General features: G+C 42.2%; 1 protein-coding gene across 1 annotated transcript in view; it reads right to left on the bottom strand.

The window, feature by feature from the left end:
• Positions 1–15,267, bottom strand: part of LOC141258444 (uncharacterized) — a 125,611-nt gene that overhangs the window by 73,855 nt on the left and 36,489 nt on the right. The window lies entirely within an intron of this gene.

Genomic DNA, 15,267 nt, shown 5'->3' with positions numbered 1-15,267 from the left:
TTACCATCACACCCATTCCAGCTGAAGCCAACGATCTCCTGCAATAAAAGAAAAATAATGAACCAACCTCATCCTTACCTTTCCATGGTTCCCACGACAGCTTCAGCTCTGCTACATCGAGATGACTGGCTGGACCGCAGCAGAACGCTGCCATCCAGTCTGTCATCCCGCAGACACTGAGAAGCGCAGGCATGCTTGCGCTCCTCACTGTCTCGCTGTGACGGCATCCAGATGAGCCGAGGTCATGTTCAATGAACTCGGCTCACCTCATGCACGTCACTGACAGCGTGGGAAAATTCTCACGCTGAAGTGCTGAGTGCAGGAGAATTCTCCCACGCTGTCAGTGATGTGCATGAGGTGAGCTCATGTCCAATGAACTCAGCTCACCTCCTGCACGTCACTGACAGCGTGGGAAAATTCTCCTGCAATCAGCGCTTCAGCGTGAGAATTTTCCCACGCTGTCAGTGACGTGCATGAGGTGAGCCGAGTTCATTGGACATGAACTCGGCTCATCTGGATGTCGTCACAGAGAGACGCTGAGCAGCGCAAGCAAGCCTGCGCTTCTCAGTGTCTGCGGGATGACAGGCTGGATGGCAGCGTTCTGCTGCGGTCCAGCCTGTCATCTCGATGTAGCAGAGCTGAAGCTGTCGTGGGAACCATGGAAAGGTAAGGATGAGGTTGCTTTATTATTTTTCTTTTATTGCAGGAGATCGTTGGCTTCAGCTGGAATGGGCGTGATGGTAAGTATGGTTTAATTTAGAACAATAAAGGATTGTGTCTTTATTTCAATTAAAGGACTTTATTCTGGGTGTTTGTGTTTTTTTTAACTTTGACTATGGGGTTAGTAATGGGGGTGTCTTATAGACGCCTCTCCATTACTAACCTGGGCTTGATGTCAGCTGACATTATAAGCTGACATCAACCCCAACCCTATTACCCCCTGCCACCGCACCAGGGCAGCGTGGAAGAGCGAGGCTAAGTGCCAGAATTGGCGCATCCTATGAATGCGCCATTTCTGGGGTGGCTGACGGCTGGTGTTTCTAGCCTGGGAGGGGGCCAATATTCATGGCTCCCTTCCTGGGCTATTAATATCAGCCCCCAGCTGTCTGCCTAGCCTTTGCTAGCTATTAAATTAGGGGGGACCCCACGTCATTTTTTTGGGGGGGTCCCCCATTTTAATAGCTAGTAAAGGCTATGTATTCAGCTGGGGGCTGATATTAGTAGCCTGGGAAGCTCCGTGGGTATTACCCCCTTCCCAGGCTTCAAACATCTGCCCCAGCCGTCTGCTTAACCTCCGCTAGAGCCTAAAATTAAGGGGAACCCCACGCCAATTTTTTTAATAATAAATCCTTTATTTTAATACTAAATGACAAGTACAGTAACCAACACTATCACTGTACTTCATATATATGTGACTGACATGTTTCTATCTATCTAATCTATGTGTGATGCTCTATCTTTCTGTTCTAAATTGTCGGGTACCGCTGCTGAATTGCCGGCCGGCTTTTTTAAAGAGACACTGCATGAAAACACTATTATTTTTTTAAATAAATCCTTTACACTAAATGACAAGTACAGTAAGCAACACTATCACTGTACTTATTATATATGTGACTGACATGTTTCTATCTATCTAATCTATGTGTGAAGCTCTATTCTTTCTGTTCTAAATTGTCGGGTACAGATGCTGAATTGCCGGCCGGCTTTTTTAAAGAGACGGTGCATGAAAACACTAATATTTTTTTTAATAAATCCTTTACACTAAATGACAAGTGCAGTAACCAACACTGTCACTGTGCTTCTTATATGTGTGACTGACATGTTTCTATCTATCTAATCTATGTGTGATGCTCTATTCCTTCTTGTCTAAATTGTCGGGTACCGGTGTATGCCGCTGCTGAATTTGCCGGCCGGCTTTTTTAAAGAGAGTGTCTTCTGAGCAGTTTGTCAGCTTTTGGACACCTTTGCAGGTGTTTTCTATGTGTTTCTATGTGTTTTTGTTTGCCTGCCATTGGTTGTAACGGTGTTCGACGGTGTTCTAAGGTGTTCGACGAACAGTTCGACGAACAGTTCCTCGAACATCCCGGTGTTCGACGAACCGAACCGAACCCGAACACTACGGGGGTGGCTCAACACTACTCATGTGCAGTCTAAGAAACCTCACACCACAGGCAAGTCACACACATCTCTTAGCCATTTCATCTGTGTAGTTTGGGTCTCTTCTATAGTTCTGTCTTTTGGGGTAAGAAGACTCCTTGCAGTCTGATTTGCTGCCACCTGATTACATGGGGCATAAGTCTCTGTCTTGAAACCCTCAACTAAACACAACAGAGAGTAATTAAAGACTGAACCTGTTATTGCCCCAACTGTCGTCACACGGCCTCCAATCTTTTTCAGCTGCATCTATATGCTCGGTGCTCGCTGAACATCCCAAGTAGTGACATGCTCGGGCGAGTACCGAGCAGTGTTGAGCTTGCGCGCTCAACACTAATCAAGAACCATGTAAGATACACAGATATTGAGCTTATGTTAGAAATTCTGTCTAAGACAAAGTCCCGAGAAGGAATGATGAGAGATACTATAAGCACATCAAGTGACAGAAAGAAAAAGTCAGTCAATGCATGAATACATACTCAACAGCCCATGAGATCCTATAATCTCTGCATGTATAGCCCTGGATCAGGAGGGGAACTGAACCCCACACATATCAACACAACAAGGGGTCTTCCTCAGGATAGTTGTATATAGAACTGGCTGGTATGCATACTTATATAGAGAGAGTAATATTGATAAATGATAACCATCTGGTAATTTATATTTATAATTAACCATTTATATGGCTTGTATATTCTTTTCATAAAATTAAAATATATTCTGTAGGTGATCCCTATTTTTTGCTTACTTCTTTTTTTTCTTTGCTTTGCTTTATGTCATTTAGTATGCATTAGATTGATTCCTGTGCCTTTTGGTTGTGCCCACCTTGCTTTCTTTTTACTGTATCTCTAGTCCCTTAGTCCAGTCTAGTTGCCCGTGTTTCCTGAAACCGCATCTGCAGTACCTGACAACTACCTAGGGGCTAAATGTCCAGGTCCGAACCTTGATCCTGAAACCTCGTCCGTGGTTTCTGTACCATGTGACCACAATGGCGGTACCAGAACTGTTACTTTAGACCAATAGGTCTGAACCCTGTCCCAGTCGCTATCCTGTCTACAAAGTATGTCCCTGTCTCAAGTAGCCTTTCTGTTTGAACTTTTCCAAAGTGGCCGTCCTGTTTGAACTTGTCGCAAGTGGCCGATTTGCCCTGCAATATGTCTCTGCCTTTTGGGGTCAGCTGCTACTGCCGAACGCGCCCTGGAGTGGCACCTGGCAGCTATCTGCCGCAAAAGCCTGACCACAGGAATAAGAGGTCCTGCAAAAGAGGGTCCCTGACTTCATATCCGCTCCGTTCTGCTCCGATGATGGCCAGCCAGTGAGAGGCAGTCTGGTCAAGAAGAAGGTGGGAGTTGTGACTTTCTTCCTAATAATTTGAAGAGAACGTGGTCCTAATGAGAGGTCATGGAAGTTCAGGAGGAAGAATCTGGCTTCATCTTCTCTGGCTCCATTTTTTATGCAAGAAGAGGGGGCATACAGGGGGGATACTATAACACTATGCCCGGCACCCCTGCACGCTGTTACCTTCAGTGAGGTCCTTGGCATGATCCTGATCCTACCTCCTCCCCCAATCCATGCAAGCCGCAGATAGGGCGCACCTGCCCGCGCTCCCCTGTTCTTAAAGGGGCAGCGCATACACATGGTACATGTCCCAGGAACAGCTGGGAGGCATATGTTGCGCCCCTGCAGGTTCAGTCACCACAGAGGTACTGCATCTCACCCAGAGGTGTGGTACCCCACTCTCATGGAAGGAAGGAGTACTACCCAGGACCCACCTACCTACATGCAACACTACACCATTCCACTCCAGCAGGAGGGGCAAGATGCACTTATCCACTGCTGAGCCTGTCCCTGGTTGGAAGGGGGGGAACCAAGAGAGGGGGAACCATGTAGTGGGTGTGGGTGGAGGAAGTAGTCAGGGGAGCACCTTCAGAAAGAGTATAAGAAGGAGGGGAACCATCTAGAAGAGTTGAGTCCTGCTCAGTAGAGCAATGTAGGAGGGTCCAGGCTCCTGGCTCCAGTGCTTGAAGCAGGAGTTGAGTGGAGAGAGAGAGAAGTTGGGCCTAGTCTGAGAGGCCCAGGAGAGAGTGAGAGAGGACAGGAGCAGAGGGAAGGCTCCATAGACAGAGGGGATCCCAGGGGCATGGTGAGTGCGGGAAGCCACCCGTGCGCCCGAATCTACACGGACCTGAGGGATCAGACCGCAGAGCAGACCGGCCCCTAAACTAGTGGAGAACAAGCACGCTCAGCTAGATAACCGGAGGCTGCTGTATTTGCAAGGTGCAGCAGCCAATCACCACAATTACATCACCGAAAAGGTGGCCGCATAGGGTCCAGGGGATTGCAAGTCGCCCGACAAAACCCAAGGCTACCGGCTTGGGACACTGATTGTGAGGCGAAGGGCAGGAGGGCAAGAGCCAGCGCAAGGAAGACGACCAATAAAGGAACATAGAACGGGGTCCCGTTTAACTACTCCTGAGAGACTTGAGAGTTGCTGAATCCCCTTCCCTGGTGAACACAGGATGACGTGGGAGGTTACACACTGGCCCTGGTAACCTGGAGTCTTGAACAACTGTGAGTAAACCTTGAAGACTACACCCCATTGTGTCCTGAAATTATTGCTGTGCCATCACCAGTCCTGCACAACACAGCACCAGCAACATCTACCTCATAAAACCCCTATATCCTGCCCTGGAGCTAAGTTCTGCCTGTGGAGAGCTGAACCAACTCTGCTGTGTCACCATCAGCTCCAGAGGATCTGCACCGCAGCGGTGGCTCCATATAGCCTCATACCACAGGTGGCGTCACGAACATTATTATCCTAAAAACTTTATTCCATTTTACTTTTCTGTTTAATTGACCACCCTGGGTCACGGACCGGGTCACTGCCACCGTGACATCCCCCAGCACCTACTGGCCGGGCTTCCGAGTACCCCACGGCCCAGGGGGCGCATCACATATAATCTATATATGTGCACCTGCAAGGTGTCCTTCAGCCAATAGCTGGGAGACATCTTATATGTAAGGCACTCTCTCCAATAGGGAGGTGCTTGAGCAACCGCTATAGTTTTTTAGGTGGTTAGTGTGAGCAACTGCATGTTACCAGGTCCCCAGTCCCTAGTCTGTATTTCATATCCTTTGTCCCGTATCCTGAGTCCCTTAGTCCAGTTTAGTTGCCCATGTTTCCTGAAACTGCATCTGGGGTACCTGTCTGCTACCATGGGGGCTGAATGCCCAGGCCCGAACCTTGAACCTGAAACCATGTCCACTGTATCTGTACCTCATTTCCACATGGCTGGTAGAAGAACACTCACCTGAGACCAGTAAGTCTGAACCGTGTCCTAGTGGTGTCTACACAGTCCGTCCCTGTCCCAAGTGGCCTTCCCGCCCTGAAGTACGTCTCTGCCCTTTTGGGTCAGCTGCTACTGCCAGACGCGTCCTAGAGTGGCACCTGGCAGCTATCTGCCACACAAGCCTGACCTCACCACTAGAGGCTCCAGCGAACACCAAGGTAGCTGCTTAGTCACGCCGCTCCAGGGTAAGTATGGTCCTTGGCAAAGTGGGTCATGAATCACCATCATGAATCATGTTATGAGTGTAAAAAAATTTGAGTAAAATCTAACTCCGCTCAAATTTATTTGCTCATCTCTACTGATGATCAATCGTTATTCTAATGCAGACATACACATTTTTATTAATATATGCCATTACAGTGGATCAAACTGATCATAGATATTCAATGACACCAAGTAAAGAAGAAACAATCTCTCTAGGAATATTCTTTCACATAAATTTCATTTGTAGACTAATGACTATCCTCCTTCTCCCCCTCTCCCACTCCATAGAATTTAAGAAGCACCATCTGTCATTTTCATTCTCCGTAATGAGAAAATCGAACTTCACTGAACATAGATTTTACTCATAAATTGAGTGAAAGATTGATCCAAGAGATGGAAGAAGAAAATTTCTCTATTAAAATAAATTGTAGAGTTTCATATTTTAATATGTACTATTGATTTATTCAATAAAATTTAAAACAACAGTTACTGATTAATTTTTTCTTTATATTATCATCAACTTTTTGACTTACTTCTCTCCCGAACATAATGTTACATTTCTGTTACTTTGCCTAATTTGTGCTCCTTTAGAAGCTGCTTTCAACTTTTGCTCAATAAGATCCCTGTACTGGCTGTTTAAATATAGTGCATTAAATTGTATAACAGAACAAAAAGAATCAAAGAGCTCCAAAGTGCTCCATAATCAACTCACTTTTTATAGAGTTCTTGGAGTCAGGGCAGTTTTGACTAGAAGGTCAGCTAAAGATTTTTTTGAACACTAATTTTTTCAAGGGAAACGCTTCAGGCCCCTGAGACCCTAAGACAAGAGCATTGGGAGGTGTCCCAAGGTAAAGGGGCTGTGACTGGCAGTAGCAAGCCTCGCTGCAGACCGCCAACTCGATCCAAAGTAAGACAGTTTAAACAGTTACATTAGGAGTGAGGTCCCTGCTCGCAAGCTTACATTCTACAAGAAAATGGGTGGACACAATAGGTGAAAAGTGTTAATCCCTTTAAGTCCTTTTCCTATAAACATTTCTTTGCAGGGCAATTGTCCAGCTCTTACCTCCACTTAGCTTCATTTTGCAGTGCCATAGCCCTGACTATTAACATTTTATATTCATTTTTTAGCACCGAACTTTGTGTCCCCATTGACTAGAATTGGGTTAGTGTTCGGGGTCAAGTTCAAGGTTAAGATGTTACCCGAACCAAACTGTTACAGTATGTTCGTCGAACCAGAACATCCACAAGTTCGCAAAACTCTACTTGTGATATATACTGTCGAACTTTCTTCATGTGAAATTTAGTTGTTTTGACGTAAAAAACAAAACTGGCCTGGTATAGGTGTTGAAAGTTGATTGTTCAAAAATTCAGTATTGTCATATATAATTTAAAATTTGGTTTGTGTGAAATGTCATACAAACCCTGGGAACTATAGACCAGTAATCTTAACGTTTGTTGTGGGTAAATTGTTTGAAGGATTTCTTAGAGATGCTATGGTAGAATATCTTAATGATAATAACTGTCTAACTCCTTATCAACATGGATTCATGAGGGATCGCTCCTGCCAAACAAACCTGATCGCCTTCTACGAGGAGGACTGGGGAGAGTCAGTGGATGTTGTATACCTTGACTTCTCCAAATCGTTTGATACCGTGCCACACAAAAGGTTGGTATATAAGATGAGAATGCTTGGTCTGGGGGATAATGTGTGCAAGTGGGTAAATAGCTGGCTGAGTGATAGAAAGCAGAGGGTGGTTATCAATGGAGTAAGCTCAGGGTGTTTCAGGGTTACTAGCGGGGTGCCTCAAGGGTCTGTCTTGGGCCCTATATTATTTAATATATTTATTAATGATCTAGTTGAAGGGTTGCATAGTAAAATAGCAAAATTTGCAGATGAGACTAAACTTTGTAAAGTAGTTAATACAGATGAGGATAGGGCACAGCTACAGGAGGATTTAGATAAATTGGGGAGTTGGGCCAAAAAATGGCAGATGGGGTTCAATGCCGATAAATGTAAGGTCATGCACATAGGAAAGAAAAACAGCAGTCACCCATACATATTAAATGGGAAACCGTTGGGGAAATCTGACATGGAGAAGGACCTGGGCGTCTTGGTTAACAGCAAATTAAATTGGAGTGCCCAGTGTCAGGCAGCAGCTGCGAAGGTAAATAGAGTCATGGCATGCATCAGAAGAGGAATAGTGGCATATGATGAGAACATTGTTCTTCCTCTGTATAAAGCGCTGGTAAGGCCGCACTTAGAATATTGTGCACAGTTCTGGGCTTCGGTGCTCAGGAAAGACATATTGGAGCTGGAGAGGGTACAAAGGAGGGGGACTAAGGTAATAAAGGGAATTGAGGGACTAGAATACCCAGAGAGGTTGTCAAAATTAGGCCTATGTACGTTGGAAAAGAGAAGGCTTAGGGGAGACCTCATAAACATGTATAAATACATCAGGGGGCAGTACAGAGATCTCTCCCATGACCTGTTTATACCAAAGATGGTGACAAAGACGAGGGGGCACACTATGCGTCTGGAGGAAAGGAGGTTCCTGCACCAGCATAGAAGGGGATTCTTTACGGTCAGAGCAATGAGACTCTGGAACTCTCTGGTAGAGGAAATGGTGATGTCCAACTCACTTAATGAGTTCAAGAGAGGCCTGGACGCCTTTCTTGAGAACAATAAAATTACATCTTATGCTTAGTGATAGTTAATTAATCCAGGGATTTAATCAGACTGAGAGATTGGAGTCGGGTAGTGAATTTTTCCTCAATGATGTAAATTGGCTTATACCGCATGTTTTTTTTTTGCCTTCCCCTGGATCAGCGCTGTAGAAAAGCTGCAGTGCACAAGAAATAGGCCGAACTGGATTGACGCTTGTCTTTTTTCGGCCTTATAAACTATGTAACTATGTAGCTATGTATATTTCATTGATTTTATAAAAAACTAAAAAATTGGGCTGGAACAGATGTAGAATTTTATTTGTATACAAATTGACTATATTCACATATACTGTAGAACTTGGTTCATGTGAAATTTCGTTGATTTGAAATAAAACAAAAAAATTGTCCTGCTACAGGTGTAGAAATTTGGTTCCTCGCTACTCGGTCCCCAGCCACCACTATTTCTTCCGTTGTGGCTTCCCTACCCTTTACCATCTCGTGTCCAGGAACATCACCCATGCCCTAACCAACGCAACTGCTGGAATTGTCCACTTAATGACCAACACATGGACAAGAGCTTCTGGCCTGGGATGTTACATTTCACTTACATCACATTGGGTGAACATTGTGAAGGCCGGGGCTAAGTCCTACCATGGCATGGCCCATGTGCTCCCGACATCGAGGATTTCTGGCTCCACTACTCTCAAGGTTTCTTCCCCCTCTTACATCAGTTCCTACACCCCCTCCTCCATCTCCGATTTGTTACCTCAGAGCACGTCGTCCACATTAGCCGGAAGCTCTGTAGCACTGCCTCAGCGAAGCGGCAACAGGCTCTGCTGAAGCTAATTTGTCTAGGAGATGTACAGCACATCGTGCCAGAGTTACTGAAAGGAATAACAGACCAAACTGATGTGTGTTTTTTGACGCTTAACCTCCAAACAGACTTGGTCATGTCTGATAATGGACGTAACCGGGTGACGGCTCTGAAGCTTGGCAAGCCGCCACACGTACCATGCTTGGCACATGTTCTCAACTTGGTGGTTAAGCATTTTCTAAAACCTACCCAGATTATCAGGAGCTTATGGTCAACGTACATAGTGTCAGCGCCCATTTACGCAAGTCAGCTAGAGCAGCCACTGCTCTGGCAGTGCTGTAGCAGCGCTTGCAAGTAACAGCTCACCGACTGGTGTGCGACATGACCACAGACTGGAACTCCACAGTGCATATGCTTACAAGGCTTTGAGAGCAGTAGAAGTCCGTGTGGAATACCAGCTCCAACCTGCCTGTTGATATTCTGGTCAGCCTCCACAAATAACAACTGAAGAGTGGGTATGGATATTTGACATTAGTGCGATTCTCCAAGACTTTGAGGACTCCACAAAGATAGTGAGCGGCGATGACGTTATGTATTGTTGCCTTTCCCGTGACCCTAGAGTTACATTCGTCTTAGCCAAAAAACAGTAATTGTTGTTCACCCTGCTAGACCCATGATGCAAGGAGAACTTTGCATCTCTTCTTGCTTAGGCAGAAAAGTCTTCGAACATGGTGCTATACCAGAAGGCCATTGTGGAAAATATATTGAAAAAATTCACGCCAGACAACGCTAGCTATAGGGGGCAAGCTTCCTTGCCAAACCAAGGAGTAGAGGTGAGGGAGACACACACCAAAGGCCTGGGCCAATTTCATGTCACCCTCCCAGCTCCCATGCCCTCATAACTGGGAATTTTTGACAAGGAGGGAAAAAATTTAAAAGATGGCCAAGCAATACATGGCCAACTAAACCAGCTTACTCCCTAATTCCTCTGCAACTTTAAACTATTCGGCCTCAAAACTGGACACCGGGCATGAGCTGTCTCTCTTTTCCTTGGAGGTGTTGTGCTGACATGCCACTAGCTTCTTATCTGAGTGGGTTTTTAGTGCCGTCCGGGGGGTCATAACAGACAGGCGCTTTTCCCTGTCAACAGAGAATGATGGCAGGCTCACTTTCATAAAAAAAAATAAAGCCTGGATTATCCAACACTTTTCCACACCACCAGATGACAGCAGCAGGTAAATTGTTTTTAATATTCAATATTTTAATGAGGCCTGCCAGTTGTTGCCTTTCAAGGGTCTATAGATGTCCTTCCTTATAATTTTTTTCTGGCTTTCCACTTTCTAGAACGCCTTTATGACTGTGTAAGAACATCAAGTATACTTTCAAAATATTTAGCTTAAGAATTTTTTTATGGATTCAATGACTCATCCATACAGTTTAATATGGATATTGTAGCATTACAGTGGTATGTAAAACTTATAAAGAGCTTTGACAAATATTTCTGGAACAGATTACTCACCCATTGGGGTATTATGTGCTTTGTGATACATTTTGAAGGCATATAACACTCCAAAAGAGCATCTAAAAATTTTGCTTGTCTATATTTGTTACCCGTGCACTATTTTGTGGTCTGGGGTACATTTTCTAGGTATATAAGATTCAAAAAAGTGTTTAAAATTTTATCGGTATTATATTCCTCACCATAGACTATTCCATGGTTTGAACTTCATTTTCTTAGTATATAACCCTCAAAAAACTTGTTAAAAAAGGTAGCGGTATTATATTGCTCATCCATAGAGTATTTCATCTTCTTAGGTAGATTTTGTTGCTCTATAATCCTCAAAAAACTTGTTCAAAATGTTATCGGTATTATATTGCTCACCCATAGAATATTCCATAGTCTGGATTACATTTTCTTGGTATGTAAGCCTTAAAAAATGTGTTAAAAAATGTATTGGTATTACATTGCTCGTCCATACACTTTTCCATTTTCTTGCTTAGATTTCGATGATATATAAGCTTCAAAAAAGTGTTCAAAACATTATCGGTATTATACTGTTCATCCATAGACTTTCACTTATTCTTCAGTAGATTTTGTTTCTATATAAGCTTCAAAAAATGTGTTCAAAATTTATCGGTATTACATTGCTCATCCATACACTTTTACATATTCTTGGATAGAATTCGATGGTATATAAGCCTCAATAAAGTGTTAAAAAATGTATCGGTATTATATTGCTCATCCATACACTTTTACATATTATTGGATAGATTTTGGTGGTATATAAGCATCAAAAACTTGTCCCAAATTTTCTTTTTGCTATTATATTGCTCACTCATAGACTATTCCATGGTCAGGAGTACATTTCCTTGGTATATAACCCTCAAAAAACTTGTTCAAAATTTATAGGTATTATATTGCTCATCCATAGAGTATTACATCTTCTTGGGTACATTTCGTTGCTATATGAGCCTGAAAATACTTGTTCAAAATTTATCAGTATGACATTGATCATCCATAGGATATTATATCTTCTTGGGTACATTTCGGTGGTATTTAAGCCTCAAAAAACTTGTTCAAAATTTTATCAGTATTATATTGCTTACCCATAGACTATCCCATGGTCTGGAGTACATTTCATTGGTAAATACACCTCAAAAGTGCAAAACCTTTATGAGTATAGGAGTGCCACTACATAACAATTTGAACATAATGTGTATGAAGCCCTCCTTTATGTCTAATACAGGGTGTATCTAAGTCCCTCTGAGTCCCTAATTTTTTGCAGTTCTTGCTTCCTTCATGAATAATAATGAAATGTCCTATTTTTTAATAAAAAAAATATTTTGGTTTACATCAATTACATTCAATTTTTAAATCCTTTTTAATTTTGGCCTTTATTATAGTCATTATAAAGGAAAAAAATATTCTTAAGATTTTTATTCCTGTAAAATACAATTTCTTGTTGGTTTGGAATGTTTTATTGTCAGTCCTTAAAGTGGAGAAAATGTGTGACAGCATTGTTCTTAGCAGCGATCTGGGAGTCAGAGATACTTTCAGGGGTCTTCTCCATGCTGTTCTCCTTCCATTCAGCACTTTCTCCACCCATTTCAATATTCTCACTGCCCCCCAGACCTTTTTATTAAACAACACCCCATTGGGATAAAAAACACTATAATTAGAGGTTCCAAAATGGGAACAATGCCCCTTTTGTCTCCCAAAGCAACACCATATACATACAATAATTTACAACGGAGAAAAAAATGGAGCCTTGAATTTGCTTAGAATGATTACCAAAATTTTATTACATATAAAAATTAAAATCAATTGCAAAAAAAACCCACATAACATTAATGCATGAAGATGTGATAAACACAGACCTCAGGCTGTAAGTAATCAGTGGCACCAATTACATAAATGTCTTGATAGATAGAAAATATGCCACAAGGGCATTCCTATACATAGAACATATTGGTAATATCTAATGAGTCCATAGATCCTACCCTAAACCAAAGAGAGAAGTATAGTACCTAGAGCAAATGTTAAAACCTATCCTAGTAGCTATCAATAGGCTCAAGGGAAAGTATGTCCTAAGTAGTTGGACTCATAAACATACCCAGAAATAGAGGATGGACGGCAAAGGAACTATCAGCCTGGTGAGAGGATTCCCCACATCCCCTACGCACGTTTTGCTTGTATAAGTGACCGCTTCATCACCTTTTTGTAGGATCTGCTGGAAAAAAGCTTGGCTTTCCCATTGACTCCCATTATATCCATATATATAGACATTCAAAGTAATAGACACATCACCAGAGTGAAAAGCAGAGCAAGAAATCAGTTTATCAGCAGAAGCTAACCTGGTGCTGATAGTTTTCATGTACCTGTGTACTCCACCCTGGAGCTGACAAAGAGATACTTTTTTAATTATATATTTATTGGGTTTCATATAAAATGCACAAGTAAAACTAATAACAATTTACTATATAAGAAGAAAACAGATATATACAGGTGCATGTTACTAAATTAGAATTTCATCAAAAAGTTAATTTATTTCAGTACTTCAATACAAAAAGTGAAACTCATATATTATATAGAGTCATTAAAAACTTTGTGGGGTGTGTCAATGACTGCCTTCTGGACATCTGTCAAGTCAGCAGTCTACCCAATGATTGTGGAGCCTAATGAAATAGACTAAGGGACCATTTTAAATGCTTAGGAAGCCTTTGCAGGTGTTTTTTGTTAATTATTTGAATTTACTGAGATAATAACTTTTGTGTTTTCATTGGCTGTAAGCCATAATCATCAACATTAACAGAAATAAACACTTGAAATAGATCACTCTGTTTGTAATGACTCTGTATAACATATGAGTTTCAGTTTTTGTATTGAAGAACTGAAATAAATTAACTTTTTGATATTCTAATTTAGTGAGATGCACCTGTACTTACACCCCTTCAGGAACAGAGAATTGTCAATGACTTTATAGTCTATGTTTTCCAAGTAAGAAATCTAGATATTGTTAAATCAGGTTTTGTGTTAAAAGGTTTTTTTTTTGTTTTTCATTTCTCCATATCACATTCTATGGGGTTGGGTTTACCTAGGACTTTAATCCTGCCTCTAATGATAAGGAAACTGCTGTAAAATTTAAACAATAGGAAGTTAAAGTGTAAAAAAGCCTCAATGCCCAGTGTGAAAATTGCAAGATTACTAATTTAGTAAGTTAATAAAGATTGTGATATGAACAAAAAAAAACTGCAACATTTTTATTAAATATATGTATTATAAAAACCTGATTTAAACTAGTGGTTATTTTCTGATGATAGCTTCCCTGTAAAGGAAACTCACTATCAAACATATATGAAAGGTCTTCTTATGTCAAGGAGAATATTTGATCAAAGCCGATTGATAATGCTGAAGATCCCTCACAGGCGAGATGTTACTGAACAGGAGGAGCTGTGGGTGGTCTTTAACAGTGGTCTAGACATTTGTGTGAGAAGAGTAAATGCATTCATGTTTATTGTTTGATTATATGGAGGGACAACTAAAAGAGGATTAGCTGAGTAGACACGTGAATATGTACGAAGAGCTGAACACAAACAGCCAAATAGCCGTATTTTTCGGACTATAAGATGCACTTTTTACCTCCAAAAAGAGTAGTGAATATTAATTCTTTTTAATCGCAGGAACACTTGATCGCCCAGCCGCTGCAGGAGCAAGTGGCTGCGGCTGACACTGTGCACGCTATTAAGGAAAATAAATATTCACTGCTCTCTACACCCATAGTCCCAGCCATGGGGAGCAGAGAATATTCCAGCAGCTGACCTCAACATGTGAGGGTACAAGGCTGTGATGTCATGCATTGCTTATACACTGAAATCAGCTGCTGGCATCAGAACAGGATGTAGCGCTGGAGAGTAGGGAAGGGGAGTAGAATTGACTATTTTTTTATGTGTGCAGCGTAATGGGGATGGGGGTGCCATGCATACCAGGAAGAGGATGGGAGTGCCATGCATACCAGGATGGGGATGGGGGTGCCATGCATACCAGGATGGGGATGGGGGTGCCATGCATACTGGTATGGGGATGTTGGTGCCATGCATACCAGGATGGGGGACCATGTACACCAGGATGAGGATGGGGACCTTGTATACCCGGATAGGAATAGGGGCCACGTATATTTAGATAGGGGGGCATATATACCAGAATGGGGGATATTAATGCAGAATTTTTTTGCTTTAACTTTTTTTTATGTTTTTCTCCTATAAAACCTCGTGCGTCTTATGGTCCAGTGCATCTTATAGTCTGAAAAATACGGTACATTTGGCATCCTACCACAACTCATGAAATGAATTACTAACCTAGTTGACATTGACCCTCACTCTATCCTAGACCACCATGCTCTAGGATAGAGTGCCCAAGACCATTAACCGAAGACCACGGAACCCAAGACCATTAACAGTATTCCTACATTCTAGATTAGCAGGGATACCATAGATAAAATTGAATGGCTCATATGTACTTTACAATGATTGACCTATCTTACCTAAAAAAAAAAAATTCTGAAAAGGAAGGAACAAAATTTA

Source organism: Phyllobates terribilis, unplaced genomic scaffold, assembly GCF_046119375.1.
Source record: "Phyllobates terribilis strain yellow unplaced genomic scaffold, ASM4611937v1 Scaffold_3__8_contigs__length_932513732, whole genome shotgun sequence".
In the NCBI taxonomy this organism is placed as follows: Eukaryota; Metazoa; Chordata; class Amphibia; order Anura; family Dendrobatidae; genus Phyllobates; species Phyllobates terribilis.
The sequence above is the reverse complement of the archived record's forward strand: the minus strand, read 5'-3'. Positions and strand labels throughout refer to the sequence as shown.